This window comes from Cololabis saira, chromosome 2 (assembly GCF_033807715.1).
Source record: "Cololabis saira isolate AMF1-May2022 chromosome 2, fColSai1.1, whole genome shotgun sequence".
NCBI lineage: Eukaryota > Metazoa > Chordata > Actinopteri > Beloniformes > Belonidae > Cololabis > Cololabis saira.
Window position 1 is genome coordinate 2,837,924 of NC_084588.1, and position 14,743 is coordinate 2,852,666.

A 14,743-nucleotide genomic window follows, 5' to 3' on the forward strand; every position below is an offset into this window, starting at 1 on the left:
GGAATCTTTCTGAAACTATGTATACGCTGTCATTTCTTAACTTGTGCAATCGGCATAGTCCACTGCAGCTCTGAGGTCAAACAATCCACCAGCCTCAACCTTCCAATAACTTGCATTACAGGTGTGTGCCAATGCACACGGCAGGTACGGTTCAGTCATTGGTCTTTTGAGATGAGTTTGACACACGTCCAAAGGAAGCAGACTATGATAAGAAACAATCTCTGGTCCATTTAAAGTGGATCAAATGTCTATGTTCTGATAGCAGTCTGAGATTCAAGATGGGAACCATTTTGAGTTAATGCACAAAACCTATAGTGGATGTATACGCTGTCATTTCTTAACTTGTGCGATCGGCATAGTCCACTGCAGCTCTGAGCTCAAACAATCCACCATCCTCAACCTTCCAATAACTTGGATTACAGGCGTGCGCCAATGCACACGGCAGTTACGTTTCACACTCATCGGTCTTTTGAGATGAGTTTGACACATGTCCAAACGAAGCAGACTATGATAAGAAACAATCTCTGGTCCATTTAAAGTGGATCAAATATCTATGTTCTGATTGCAGTCTGAGATTCAAGATGGGAACCATTTTGAGTTAATGCACAAACCTCGGAATTGATGGAGACTTGAGATCACCTTTGTTGTGAATTGACATGAAAACGGAAAAGTACAGGGAAATTAACTGCAAAGAAAAAGCAGATTTTTTCCATCCATAAGTGGTAGTGTGGCCGAGCGGTCTAAGGCGCTGGATTAAGGCTCCAGTCTCGGAAGAGGCGTGGGTTCAAATCCCACCACTGCCATCAAGGCTTTAAAGATATGTTGATGACTATATGTTACAATCAGATGCTAAGCTTTCTTTGTGATGATCATTGTTTTGGAAAAAACAACAAATATTTACTGTTACAGGAATCTTTCTGAAACTATGTATACGCTGTCATTTCTTAACTTGTGCAATCGGCATAGTCCACTGCAGCTCTGAGGTCAAACAATCCACCAGCCTCAACCTTCCAATAACTTGCATTACAGGTGTGTGCCAATGCACACGGCAGGTACGGTTCAGTCATTGGTCTTTTGAGATGAGTTTGACACACGTCCAAAGGAAGCAGACTATGATAAGAAACAATCTCTGGTCCATTTAAAGTGGATCAAATGTCTATGTTCTGATAGCAGTCTGAGATTCAAGATGGGAACCATTTTGAGTTAATGCACAAAACCTATAGTGGATGTATACGCTGTAATTTCTTAACTTGTGCGATCGGCATAGTCCACTGCAGCTCTGAGCTCAAACAATCCACCATCCTCAACCTTCCAATAACTTGGATTACAGGCGTGCGCCAATGCACACGGCAGTTACGTTTCACACTCATCGGTCTTTTGAGATGAGTTTGACACATGTCCAAACGAAGCAGACTATGATAAGAAACAATCTCTGGTCCATTTAAAGTGGATCAAATATCTATATTCTGAATGCAGTCTGAGATTCAAGATGGGAACCATTTTGAGTTAATGCACAATCCTATGAATGGATGGAGACTTGAGATCACCTTTGTTGTGAATTGACATGAAAACGGAAAAGTACAGGGAAATTAACTGCAAAGAAAAATCAGTTTTTTTCCATCCATAAGTGGTAGTGTGGCCGAGCGGTCTAAGGCGCTGGATTAAGGCTCCAGTCTCGGAAGAGGCGTGGGTTCAAATCCCACCACTGCCATCAAGGCTTTAAAGATATCTTGATGACTATATGTTACAATCAAATGCTAAGCTTTCTTTGTGATGATCATGGTTTTGGACAAAACAAAAAATATTTACTGTTACAGGAATCTTTCTGAAACTATGTATAAGCTGTCATTTCTTAACTTGTGCGATCGGCATAGTCCACTGCAGCTCTGAGGTCAAACAATCCACCAGCCTCAACCTTCCAATAACTTGCATTACAGGTGTGTGCCAATGCACACGGCAGGTACGGTTCAGTCATTGGTCTTTTGAGATGAGTTTGACACACGTCCAAAAGAAGCAGACTATGATAAGAAACAATCTCTGGTCCATTTAAAGTGGATCAAATGTCTATGTTCCGATAGCAGTCTGAGATTCAAGATGGGAACCATTTTGAGTTAATGCACAAAACCTATAGTGGATGTATACGCTGTCATTTCTTAACTTGTGCGATTGGCATAGTCCACTGCAGCTCTGAGCTCAAACAATCCACCATCCTCAACCTTCCAATAACTTGGATTACAGGTGTGCGCCAATGCACACGGCAGTTACGTTTCACACTCATCTGTCTTTTGAGATGAGTTTGACACATGTCCAAACGAAGCAGACTATGATAAGAAACAATCTCTGGTCCATTTAAAGTGGATCCAATGTCTATGTTCTGATAGCAGTCTGAGATTCAAGATGGGAACCATTTTGAGTTAATGCACAAACCTCGGAATTGATGGAGACTTGAGATCACCTTTGTTGTGAATTGAAATGATGATCATTGGTTTGGTAAAAACAACAAATATTGACTGTTACAGGAATCTTTCTGAAACTATGTATACGGTGTCATTTCTTAACTTGTGCGATCGGCATAGTCCACTGCAGCTCTGAGCTCAAACAATCCACCATCCTCAACCTCCCAATAACTTGGATTACAGGCGTGCGCCAATGCACACGGCAGTTATGTTTCACACTCATCCGTCTTTTGAGATGAGTTTGACACATGTCCAAACGAAGCAGACTATGATAAGAAACAATCTCTGGTCCATTTAAAGTGGATCAAATATCTATATTCTGAATGCAGTCTGAGATTCAAGATGGGAACCATTTTGAGTTAATGCACAATCCTATGAATGGATGGAGACTTGAGATCACCTTTGTTGTGAATTGACATGAAAACGGAAAAATACAGGGAAATTAACTGGAAAGAAAAAGCAGCTTTTTTACATCCATAAGTGGTAGTGTGGCCGAGAGGTCTAAGGCGCTGGATTTAGGCTCCAGTCTCGGAAGAGGCGTGGGTTCAAATCCCACCACTGCCATCAAGGCTTCAAAGATATGTTGATGACTGCAAGTTACATCAAATATTAACGTTCTTTGTGATGATCATTGTTTTGGAAAAAACAACAAATATTGACTGTTACAGGAATCTTTCTGAAACTATGTATACGCTGTCATTTCTTAACTTGTGCGATCGGTATAGTCCACTGCAGCTCTGAGGTCAAACAATCCACCAGCCTCAACCTTCCAATAACTTGCATTACAGGTGTGCGCCAATGCACACGGCAGTTACGTTTCACACTCATCTTTCTTTTGAGATGAGTTTGACACATGTCCAAACGAAACAGACTATGATAAGAAACAATCTCTGGTCCATTTAAAGTGGATCCAATGTCTATGTTCTGATAGCAGTCTGAGATTCAAGATGGGAACCATTTTGAGTTAATGCACAAACCTCGGAATTGATGGAGACTTGAGATCACCTTTGTTGTGAATTGAAATGATGATCATTGGTTTGGTAAAAACAACAAATATTGACTGTTACAGGAATCTTTCTGAAACTATGTATACGCTGACATTTCTTAACTTGTGCGATCAGCATCATCCACTGCAGCTCTGAGGTCAAACAATCCACCAGCCTCAACCTCCCAATAACTTGCATTACAGGTGTGCGCCAATGCACACGGCAGGGACGGTTCAGTTATTGGTCTTTTGAGATGAGTTTGACACACGTCCAAACGAAGCAGACTATGATAAGAAACAATCTCTGGTCCATTTAAAGTGGATCAAATGTCTATGTTCTGATAGCAGTCTGAGATTCAAGATGGGAACCATTTTGAGTTAATGCACACAACTTATAGTCGATGTATACGCTGTCATTTCTTAACTTGTGCGATCAACCTAGTCCACTGCAGCTCTGAGGTCAAACAATCCACCAGCCTCAACCTTCCAATAACTTGGATTACAGGCGTGCCCCAATGAACACGGCAGGTACGTTTCACACTCATCTGTCTTTTGAGATGAGTTTGACACATGTCCAAACGAAGCAGACTATGATAAGAAACAAACTCTGGTCCATTTAAAGTGGATCAAATGTCTATGTTCTGATAGCAGTCTGAGATTAAAAATGGGGAGCATTTTGAGTTAATGCACAAACCTCGGAATGGATGGAGACTTGAGATCACCTTTGTTGTGAATTGACATGAAAATGGGAAAAGTACATTGAAATTAACTGGAAAGAAAAAGCAGTTTTTTTCCATCTGTAAGTGGTAGTGTGGCCGAGCGGTCTAAGGCGCTGGATTAAGGCTCCAGTCTCGGAAGAGGCGTGGGTTCAAATCCTGCCATCAAGGCTTCAAAGATATTTTGATGACTACATGTTACAATCAAATGCTAAGCTTTCTTTGTGATGATCATTGTTTTGGAAAAAACAACAAATATTGACTGTTACAGGAATCTTTCTGAAACTATGTATACGCTGACATTTCTTAACTTGTGCGATCAGCATCATCCACTGCAGCTCTGAGCTCAAACAATCCACCAGCCTCAACCTCCCAATAACTTGGATTACAGACGTGCGCCAATGCACACGGCAGGGACGTTTCACAGTCATCGGTCTTTTGAGATGAGTTTGACACATGTCCAAACGAAGCAGACTATGATTAGAAACCATCTCTGTTCCATTTAAATTGGATCAAATGTCTTTGTTCTGATAGCAGTCTGAGATGCAAGATGGGAAGCATTTTAAGTTAATGCACAAACCTATGAATGGATGGAGACTTGAGATCAACTTTGTTGTGATTTGACATGAAAACGGGAAAAATCCAGGGAAATTAACTGGAAAGAAAAAGCAGCTTTTTTCCATCCATAAGTGGTAGTGTGGCCGAGCGGTCTAAGGCGCTGGATTTAGGCTCCAGTCTCGGAAGAGGCGTGGGTTCAAATCCCACCACTGCCATCAAGGCTTCAAAGATATGTTGATGACTACAAGTTACATCAATTACTAAGCTTTATTTGTGATGATCATTAGTTTGGTGAAAAGAACAAATATTGACTGTTACAGGAATCTTTCTGAAACTATGGATATGCTGTCATTTCTTAACTTGTGCGATCGGCATCGTCCACTGCAGCTCTGAGCTCAAACAATCCACCATCCTCAACCTCCCAATAACTTGCATTACAGATTTGCGCCAATGCACACGGCAGGGACGGTTCACAGTCATAGGTCTTTGAGATAAGTTTGACACATGTCTAAACGAAGCAGACTATGATAAGAAACAATCTCTGGTCCATTTAAAGTGGATCAAAAGTCTATGTTCTGATTGCAGTCTGAGATTCAAGAATGGAACCATTTTGAGTGCACAAACCTCAGAATGGATGGAGACTTGAGATCACCTTTGTTGTGAATTGACATGAAAACGGGAAAAATACAGGGAAATTAACTGGAAAGAAAAAGCAGCTTTTTTCCATTCATAAGTGGTAGTGTGGCCGAGCGGTCTAAGGCGCTTTATTAAGGCTCCAGTCTCGGAAAAGGCGAGAGAGAGTGGGGACTCGGGGACGTGCTCATCCATCACCCAAGCCGAGGTCACTGAGGTGGTTCATAAGCTCCTCAGTGGCACCGGGGGTGGATGAGATCCGCCCTGAGTACCTCAAGTCTCTGGATGTCGTCGGGCTGTCTTGGTTGACACGCCTCTGCAACATTGCATGGAGGAAGGGGACAGTACCGCTGGGGTCGCAAACCGGGGTGGTGGTCCCTCTTTTTAAAAAGGGGGACCGGAGAGTGTGTTCCAACTACAGGGGGATCACACAGTTATTGTTGGTATTTATTTATAATTAAGGTATTCACTTCTCAGCCTCCCCGGGAAAGTCTACGCCAGGGTACTGGAGAGGAGAATACGGCCGATAGTTGATCCTCGGATTCATGAGGAACAATGCGGTTTTCGTCCCGGTCGTGGAACACTCTATGCGAAGTCAAGGGAGGCGTGGTCGTGATATATACACGGATTATGACATTATTATTATTTATATATTATTCTTTGTTATAGTGGCTAAAGTATGCGTTTTGGTCGCGCAAGGTACTGTTTTTTACTGTCCGTTTGTAAAAGCATGTTTTTAACGCTGTTTGAGCAGTGTTTTATTGAGGTTTTAATGGGAGCACAACGGATAAAGTACTATGCAAAGTCAATGGGATCTGTGGTCGTGATATATACACGGATTATTACATTACATTATTATTATGCATATATTATTATTTTCTATAGTGGCTAAGTTATATGTTTTTGATGCGCAAGGTACTGTTTGTTACTGTCAGTTTGTAAAAGCATGTTTTTAACGCGGTTTTAAACTTAAACTTAAACTTAAACTTTATTTATTTATATAGCACTTTTCATGCAACTGGAGTGCAACACAAAGTGCTTTACAAAGATACATAAAAAAAACAATCTCCCTTGACCCCCTTGTAGGTGCGCGTCGCCGCGTCGTTTTAACGCGGGACCCTAATTTAGGCTTACACCCGCACGTAAAGGTTTCACGCGCGCGTAAAACTCATATATATGAAAAAAAAATCTGAGTCCCTTTAGGGGCTCAGTGGGGCTCCCTAAACGCAGCCCCTCATTTGTTCTGTCCTAAAGCGGTGGGTGTGAGGAGGTTCCCCACCGCGGCTGCAGCTCCAGCAGCACCAGAGTCCTGACTGACTGAGCTTCACACACAGAGCAGAGGGACACGATCAGCGCTATTAGTACTGAGTACCTCAAGTCTCTGGATGTCGTCGGGCTGTCTTGGTTGACACGCCTCTGCAACATTGCATGGAGGAAGGGGACAGTACCGCTGGGGTCGCAAACCGGGGTGGTGGTCCCTCTTTTTAAAAAGGGGGACCGGAGAGTGTGTTCCAACTACAGGGGGATCACACAGTTATTGTTGGTATTTATTTATAATTAAGGTATTCACTTCTCAGCCTCCCCGGGAAAGTCTACGCCAGGGTACTGGAGAGGAGAATACGGCCGATAGTTGATCCTCGGATTCATGAGGAACAATGCGGTTTTCGTCCCGGGCGTGGAACACTCTATGCGAAGTCAAGGGAGGCGTGGTCGTGATATATACACGGATTATGACATTATTATTATTTATATATTATTCTTTGTTATAGTGGCTAAAGTATGCGTTTTGGTCGCGCAAGGTACTGTTTTTTACTGTCCGTTTGTAAAAGCATGTTTTTAACGCTGTTTGAGCAGTGTTTTATTGAGGTTTTAATGGGAGCACAACGGATAAAGTACTATGCAAAGTCAATGGGATCTGTGGTCGTGATATATACACGGATTATTACATTACATTATTATTATGCATATATTATTATTTTCTATAGTGGCTAAGTTATATGTTTTTGATGCGCAAGGTACTGTTTGTTACTGTCAGTTTGTAAAAGCATGTTTTTAACGCGGTTTTAAACTTAAACTTAAACTTAAACTTTATTTATTTATATAGCACTTTTCATGCAACTGGAGTGCAACACAAAGTGCTTTACAAAGATACATAAAAAAAACAATCTCCCTTGACCCCCTTGTAGGTGCGCGTCGCCGCGTCGTTTTAACGCGGGACCCTAATTTAGGCTTACACCCGCACGTAAAGGTTTCACGCGCGCGTAAAACTCATATATATGAGAAAAAAAATCTGAGTCCCTTTAGGGGCTCCGTGGGGCTCCCTAAACGCAGCCCCTCATTTGTTCTGTCCTAAAGCGGTGGGTGTGAGGAGGTTCCCCACCGCGGCTGCAGCTCCAGCAGCACCAGAGTCCTGACTGACTGAGCTTCACACACAGAGGGACACGATCAGCGCTATTTATTTTTTTTTTAATTATTTTATTATTTTAAGTCTGATATATGTTGTGATATGTGATGACATTATTAAGAGTATGACATGAATCTGGCTTCATTTCACCACCTCACAGCCTGCGTCGCCAGTTCCCCGTGTCTTAAGTAAATTCTTACGGGAGGGTCCGAGTTGCCGTAAAGATAAGCAGATTTTCCGGTTAGTTTTTTCTTTTTAGATCCGAGGCTTTGCGTAGATGGCGGCTTCCGCAACTTTCAGGCGCTTTTTCTGCGCAAGCAAGCTTTATAGATGAGGCCCCAGGACAGCAGGACCCCCAACTATCCAGGCCAGGACAGCAGGACCCCCAACTATCCAGGCCCTGGAGCAGGACCCCCAACTATCCAGGTCAGGACAGCAGGACCCCCAACTATCCAGGCCTTGGAGCAGGACCCCCAACTATCCAGGCCCTGGAGCTGGACCCCCAACTATCCAGGCCAGAACAGCAGGACCCCGAACTATCCAGGCCCTGGAGCAGGACCCCCAACTATCCAGGCCAGAACAGCAGGACCCCGAACTATCCAGGCCAGGACAGTAGGACCCCCAACTATCCAGGCCAGGACAGCCCCCCGTAGGCAGACCAAGCTCCCGGCGTGGAGGGCCCCCATGAGGAGAACATTGGCGCTGAGAACTAAGAAACAATAAACAAGATATGAACAGAACTAAAAGGAGTGTAAAACATACTAAAAACAGCATAAATGAATGTTAATATAAAAGATAACTTATGGGCACTAACAGTGCCCATAAGTACACTGACAGTAGAAGCAACATTAAAAAATAAATGAGTAAATAAGTAATAAAATAAATAAGTAATTAATAAAAGCTTTAAGAGGAACTTAAGAGGAATAAAATGACATAGAGGAAAACATTAATAAGTATTGCTAAACAAGTAAAAGGAGATTCAGTTAAAAGCTAATTTAAAAAGGTGAGTTTTGAGCCGACCTTTAAAAGCATTGACAGTCTCTACGGCCCTGAATTCCTCCGGCAGGCTGTTCCACAGGCGTGGGCCATAAAAATGAAATGAAGCTTTACCAAAGGTTTTGGTTCTAACTTTGGGAACAGATAAAAGACCGGTACCGGAGGATCTCAGGGTCCGCGAGGGCCGATATGGTAAAAGCAGGTCTGAAAGATAAGAAGGGCCAAGGCCGTTAAGACACTTAAAAACAAGTAAAAGAACCTTAAAATCGGTTTTAGCAGTGTTTTATTGAGGTTTTCAGACTCCTAGCTAAAAGCGTTAGTGAACTATGCAAAAGAAGACACAAAATAGGCCCCATTCCATTAGTCAGGAGGCTCTGAGACCTATACGTTTCTACACCCTCCTAGCCAGCCAGGACGTTTTGGAGGAAACACTGTTGCAGAAGTCATAGAAGTCTTTTTTATATGTTGTTTGGGGGCATCCCCTGAACAGACAGACATTAGTTTGGTGCAGATCGGACCTGTACTTTTCGATGGGCGGGGCTTTTAAATTTCACCTTTTCCAACATTCGAACGGACGCCGTTGCCACAACATTTGACTAAACCAAGTAAAACTTGACCTTTGGCCCCCATATGGGGCCTTGATTGGGCTTGCCAAGTCTCAACTCTGTGAACCCTCTGCAACGCCAGCAAGCTCTGTGGAAGTCGTACAGCCACGGGATCAAAAGATCCTAGCAAAGGGCCTTCTGCATTGCAACATAGTCAAAAATCAGCCTCCCAGCTCAAAGCGTTAGTGAATTATTCAAAAAACACACAAAAAAGGCCCAAAAAAGTCACCACACACGGTGACCTTTGGCACTTCCGAAGGTCGCACGGGTCTGGACCTCGGCACAGTGGATGAGAGTCACCTCCTGATACAGAGTCTAGAATTTCAGCCTCCTAGCTCAAAGTGTTAGTGAACTATGCAAAAAAAGACACGAAATAGGCTTTGCAGGGCCGAAACGCAACACACGCGGTGACCTTTGACACTTCCGAAGGTCACACAGATCTGAAACTTGGCACAGTGGATGAGAGTCACCTCCTGATACAGAGTCTAGAATTTCAGCCTCCTAGCTCAAAGCGTTAGGGAACTGTGCAAAAAAAAGACACAAAATAGGCCCCATACCATTAGTCAGGAGGCTCTCAGACCTATAAGTTTCTACAACCTGAGCATTAATAACTTGTCATAATCGAAGGAGAACTAATTAAAACGGATGTGCTTAACATGAACCTATTGTATTTTTGAATTATCAAGGACACTTTCGTGTTTTTGTGTTTATAAATGTTAAAGATATTAAAAGAAAACCATAACACAAGGAGGAAAATACTGTGGCGAACAAGTCGTGCCCAGAGCGTGTCTCGAACCACAGTCTCCCAGACCACAGTCAACTGCAGTAACAAGTCGGCCAAATGCTGATGTGTTGCCCAGGCGGGCAAGGCCTTATCTATCTGTGGTCGTTACACTATGTTCCAAAACGTATTGTTTTTAATGGACTTTAATGCATGTTGAATTCTACTGTTCAGGTTTTAAAATTCTAGCTAAATACATAATAAAGGGAGGTGAGGTGTGAGCTTCATAACAAAACTTCTGTGCCTACTGAGCATTAATAACATGGGGTTAGCCATAGAAAAGGGCAATAATGAGGTGTGAGCTCCATAGCAAGCATTAATAACATGGGGTTAGCCATAGAAAGGGGCGATAACAGCCTCCTGCGCCTACTAGTAGGTAGAGTAGGGCCCTACTGGCCCATATCTATGGGATGATTGTTATCATTTTGTCCTTCATTCAATGGTATGACAGCAGTCAAATCGGGTGACGGATCCCATTGACTTCGCATAGTACTATATCTGTGGTGCTCCGATTAAAACCTCAATAAAACACTGCTAAAACAGCGTTAAAAACATGCTTTTACAAACTGACAGTATAACAAACAGTACCTTGCGCGACAAAAATGCATACTTTAGCCACTATAACAAAGAATAATATATAAATGATAATAATGTCATAATCCGTGTATATATCACGACCACGCCTCCCTTGAACTCACATAGTACTATATCCGTGGTGCTCCCATTAAAACCTCATTAAAACACTGCTAAAACAGCGTTAAAAACGTGCTTTTACAAATGGACAGTAAAAAACAGTACCTTGCGCGACAAAAACGCATACTTTAGCCACTATAACAAAGAATAATATATAAATAATAATAATGTCATAATCCGTGTATATATCACAACCACGCCTCCCATTGACTTCGCATAGTACTAAATCCGTGGTGCTCCCATTAAAACATCGTTAAAACACTGCTAAAACAGCGTTAAAAAACGTGCTTTTACGCTTCCAGCTTAGCGATACATGGGGTGAGACGTGTGTAGGGGGGCTCCTGCAGAGTTAATTTAATTCTTCATTTATCGGCACTATTTGCATTATTCCCACGGCTTGAGTTTGAGCTAACTTCTTCTCCACGCATTAACATTGACAACTTACCCCGAAAATGCCTCCAAAGTCCAATAAAGCGGGGAATATCCCTCCAGCTAACCCGCGGCCTGCTGCTCACGCTATCCCCTCGCCCCGCGGTGATTATCCTCCCCCGGAGAACACCTGCGCCGCGCCGGCTCCCGCCGCGGAGTTCAGCCAGCTCAAAACGGAACTGCTCTCCGCTCTTCGCAATGATGTTGCGGCTATATTTAGGACAGAGCTACAAGTAGCATTGAGTGACAATTTAACTTCTATTAAGTCCGAGCTGCTTTCCCTTAAAACTGAACTTTCTGGCAGTATTTCCTCCATGAAAGCGGACGTCGCGGGACTCACAGCTACAGTTACGGGGATGGAGCAGTCTCTTTCCATCTGTTCAGACGACATCGTTGCTCTCCAGAAAAAAGTTGAGAACTTGTCGAAAGAATGTGTGCGGCTGGAAGACAGATGCGAGGATTTGGAGTCAAGGTCTCGTCGTCAGAACATACGGATTATTGGTGTCCCGGAGGAGGATCCTGATTCTTCATCTGCAGCCGGTGTGTCCAAGCTGTTATCAGAAGCCTTCGCCCTTGACGCGGAGCCGCTGATTGACAGGGCTCACCGTACTCTCATGCCAAAGCCCAAGCCCGGTGACCGGCCCCGCGCTATAGTGGCCAAGCTTCATTATTACACGGACTGCGCTGATATCCTCAGAAAGGCGAGAGAGCGGCAGCGGAAAAAGGTACGGAATATGACCATCTTCGTCTTCCCGGACCACCCCGCCAAGACAGCGCGGGCGCGCGCTGCCTTTAATGATGTGCGCCGTCAGCTGCGGGAGATTGAAGGGATCCGGTTTGGATTGCTGTACCCCGCCCGCCTGCGTGTAACCCATGACGGCCAGCAACGGGACTTCACGTCGCCAGATGAAGCCTTGGCATTCATCAAGAAAATAAAAAAAGTGACTCCCAGCTAGTTTTCTGGGACGATTTATACAGCTTGCTGTCCATGCGGGACTCTGGCCCTTGGTGAGTGAGTCAATTCAGAAAATGGGACTTTATGTCGTAATTTTTTTTTTTCTTTAACTATCAATGGGAACAGCAACGTTTACAATTGAAGGCCTAATAATTTATCTCTATATATATATATATATATATGTATCATTGTTTTACAGGCCAAAGATCTCCTTAATTTACTTAATGTTTGTTTGTTGTTACCCTGACAAGACAGTGATTGTCAGAATGGCTAAGATTGTTGGTCTTATATGCCTCATATTTTTATACTTATTTTTTTTTTTTTTACCATTTAACTCTGCAGGAGCTAATCTTGTTTTTGTTTTCGTATTTAGCTTCATAGTCGAAAGCATCTTTTTTGAGAATGGCTTCCTTTGAAGCCTGCACGGCTGTTTCCATCGTTTGGGGATGGGAACATCTAATGTGCGATGGGTGGGTGGGCGGGTGTTATGGGTTGTTGGCTTTTGGGCTATGTCTCTGTAGGTATGTTTATACTCCTGGGTTTTGTTTTTTTTTTGGTTTTCCCTTTTACCTCTTTTTCTTATATTTGCTTTTGTGGTGGGTGAGTCTGTTTTATTTTCTCTCAAAGAAGTATGCCTATATGAACGATCGTAATCTGCACAAGCCTGATACTGGATCGAACATTAGATTCACTAGCTGGAATGTTAAAAGGTGTGAATAATCCAATTAAGCGATCAAAGATTTTTTCACATTTGAAACGCTTGGACACTGACATAGCTTTCCTTCAGGAAACTCATTTGCGAAATAAAGATCATTTCAAACTCAGACGTGCTTGGGTGGGTGATATTTTTCATTCAAACTTTGATTCTAAGTCTAGAGGGGTAGCAATTTTGATCCACAAAAGAGTCAATTTCTCCGTCTCCAGGACAATATCCGATAAGAATGGTAGATATCTTATTGTTGCGGGCACTCTATACTGTAACCCTGTATTGTTGGTGAATATATATGCCCCTAATTTTGATGACCCCAATTTTACAGATAGGCTGTAGGGCAACCTCCCGTTCTTAAATACACATATTGCAATATTGGGCGGTGATCTGAATTGTGTTATTAATCCTTCTTTGGACCGTTCGAATCCTCATGCTTTGACTCAATCCTCTATGTCGAAATCTATTTCCGATTTTACAGTCAAGAACGGGCTTGTTGATCCGTGGAGGTTCTCACATCCTGGAGATAAGGAATTCTCTTTTTTTTCACAAGTACATCAGTCATATTCCCGTATTGACTATTTTTTTGTTGATGGCTCTTTTCTCTCCAAAGTTACTTCTGTGGTATACCACCCAATTGTTATTTCGGACCACGCCCCTCTAACTTTGAATATAACATTGTCTGAGCGCCCCCGTTTTTCTTCTCCCTGGAGGTTTAATCCATTGCTTTTATCCGACGATCTATTTAATGTATCTGTATCTGCTTCAATAGATGATTTCATTGCACTAAACAAAACAGATTCTACCAATTTTTCACTAGTATGGGAATCACTCAAAGCATATTTGCGAGGACAGATTATCTCTTATTCAGCTTACGCCAGTAAAATCCGCAGGGCTAAATTACAGGAGCTCACGTCTAAAATTCAGGACATAGACAGACTAAACTCAGTTAACCCAAGTCCGAATTTACTGAAACAACGGCTTGATTTGCAGTCAAAATTCGATCTTATTGCGACAGCAGATGCTGAACGGCTCCTATTACGCGCTCATGCCAACTATTATGAACACGGCGATAAACCAAGCAGGTTATTGGCTCACCAATTAAAAAGGCAAGCAACGTCGAGAATGATTCCCAGTATTAGAGACTCTACAGACACACTAACCACCGATCCGATCGCCATCAACACAATATTTAAGTCATACTACCACTCTCTCTATGAATCAGAATCTCCACCTGACACAGCAGAAATGACCTCCTTTCTTGATAATATCACTGTCCCTACTATTAACTTGGATATGGCTAATGGCCTTGATGCTCCTTTCAGCTTGCAAGAAATTGCTGCCGCCATTGAAGCTATGCAAAGCAACAAAGCACCTGGGGCCTCATTTAAAATGGACTGCGTAGGAGTCATACTAAAAGTGCACGTACGCCCAAAAGCCGAAAATGCCGGGCGCAAAAAAAAATCCGGATCAATAAAACCATGTGCACGCAGACTTCCACGCAGTCCAGCTGGAAGGTTGCGTAGCTGAATCCACGCCCAGAAATGCATATGGATGAGCCTGCTGAGCATGCGCAGTGGCTTTCTGCAGCCTGTTTGGCGCAGATCCATGGTTTGGCGTCAGAATGAATGAGAAGTAGCAGCCACCGTGACACTGACTTTCACGGAGACAGAGATGTTGTAGATGATGTGGAGGACAGGAAAACCACATTATTTGGTGGTCACAGTAAAAGTTAGAATAAATATATAAATAGTATACAATAAAATAAAGCGAGTGAGTGGCAGCACGCCGTTGCTGCGCTGAACGCCTTGAGTTCCCCGGCGCAA

At 43.0% G+C, this 14,743-nt stretch overlaps 4 non-coding genes across 4 annotated transcripts; all 4 read left to right on the forward strand.

Moving 5' to 3' along the window:
- The first annotated feature begins 721 nt into the window (after positions 1–721).
- trnal-aag (transfer RNA leucine (anticodon AAG)) lies at positions 722–803 on the forward strand. Its single transcript has one exon. It is a non-coding gene; the product is annotated as a tRNA-Leu (tRNA).
- An 826-nt stretch (positions 804–1,629) lies between these two features.
- trnal-aag (transfer RNA leucine (anticodon AAG)) lies at positions 1,630–1,711 on the forward strand. Its single transcript has one exon. It is a non-coding gene; the product is annotated as a tRNA-Leu (tRNA).
- Positions 1,712–2,938: 1,227 nt separating this feature from the next.
- On the forward strand, positions 2,939–3,020 carry trnal-uag (transfer RNA leucine (anticodon UAG)). Its single transcript has one exon. It is a non-coding gene; the product is annotated as a tRNA-Leu (tRNA).
- A 1,828-nt stretch (positions 3,021–4,848) lies between these two features.
- trnal-uag (transfer RNA leucine (anticodon UAG)) lies at positions 4,849–4,930 on the forward strand. The gene has a single exon. It is a non-coding gene; the product is annotated as a tRNA-Leu (tRNA).
- Positions 4,931–14,743: the final 9,813 nt, after the last annotated feature.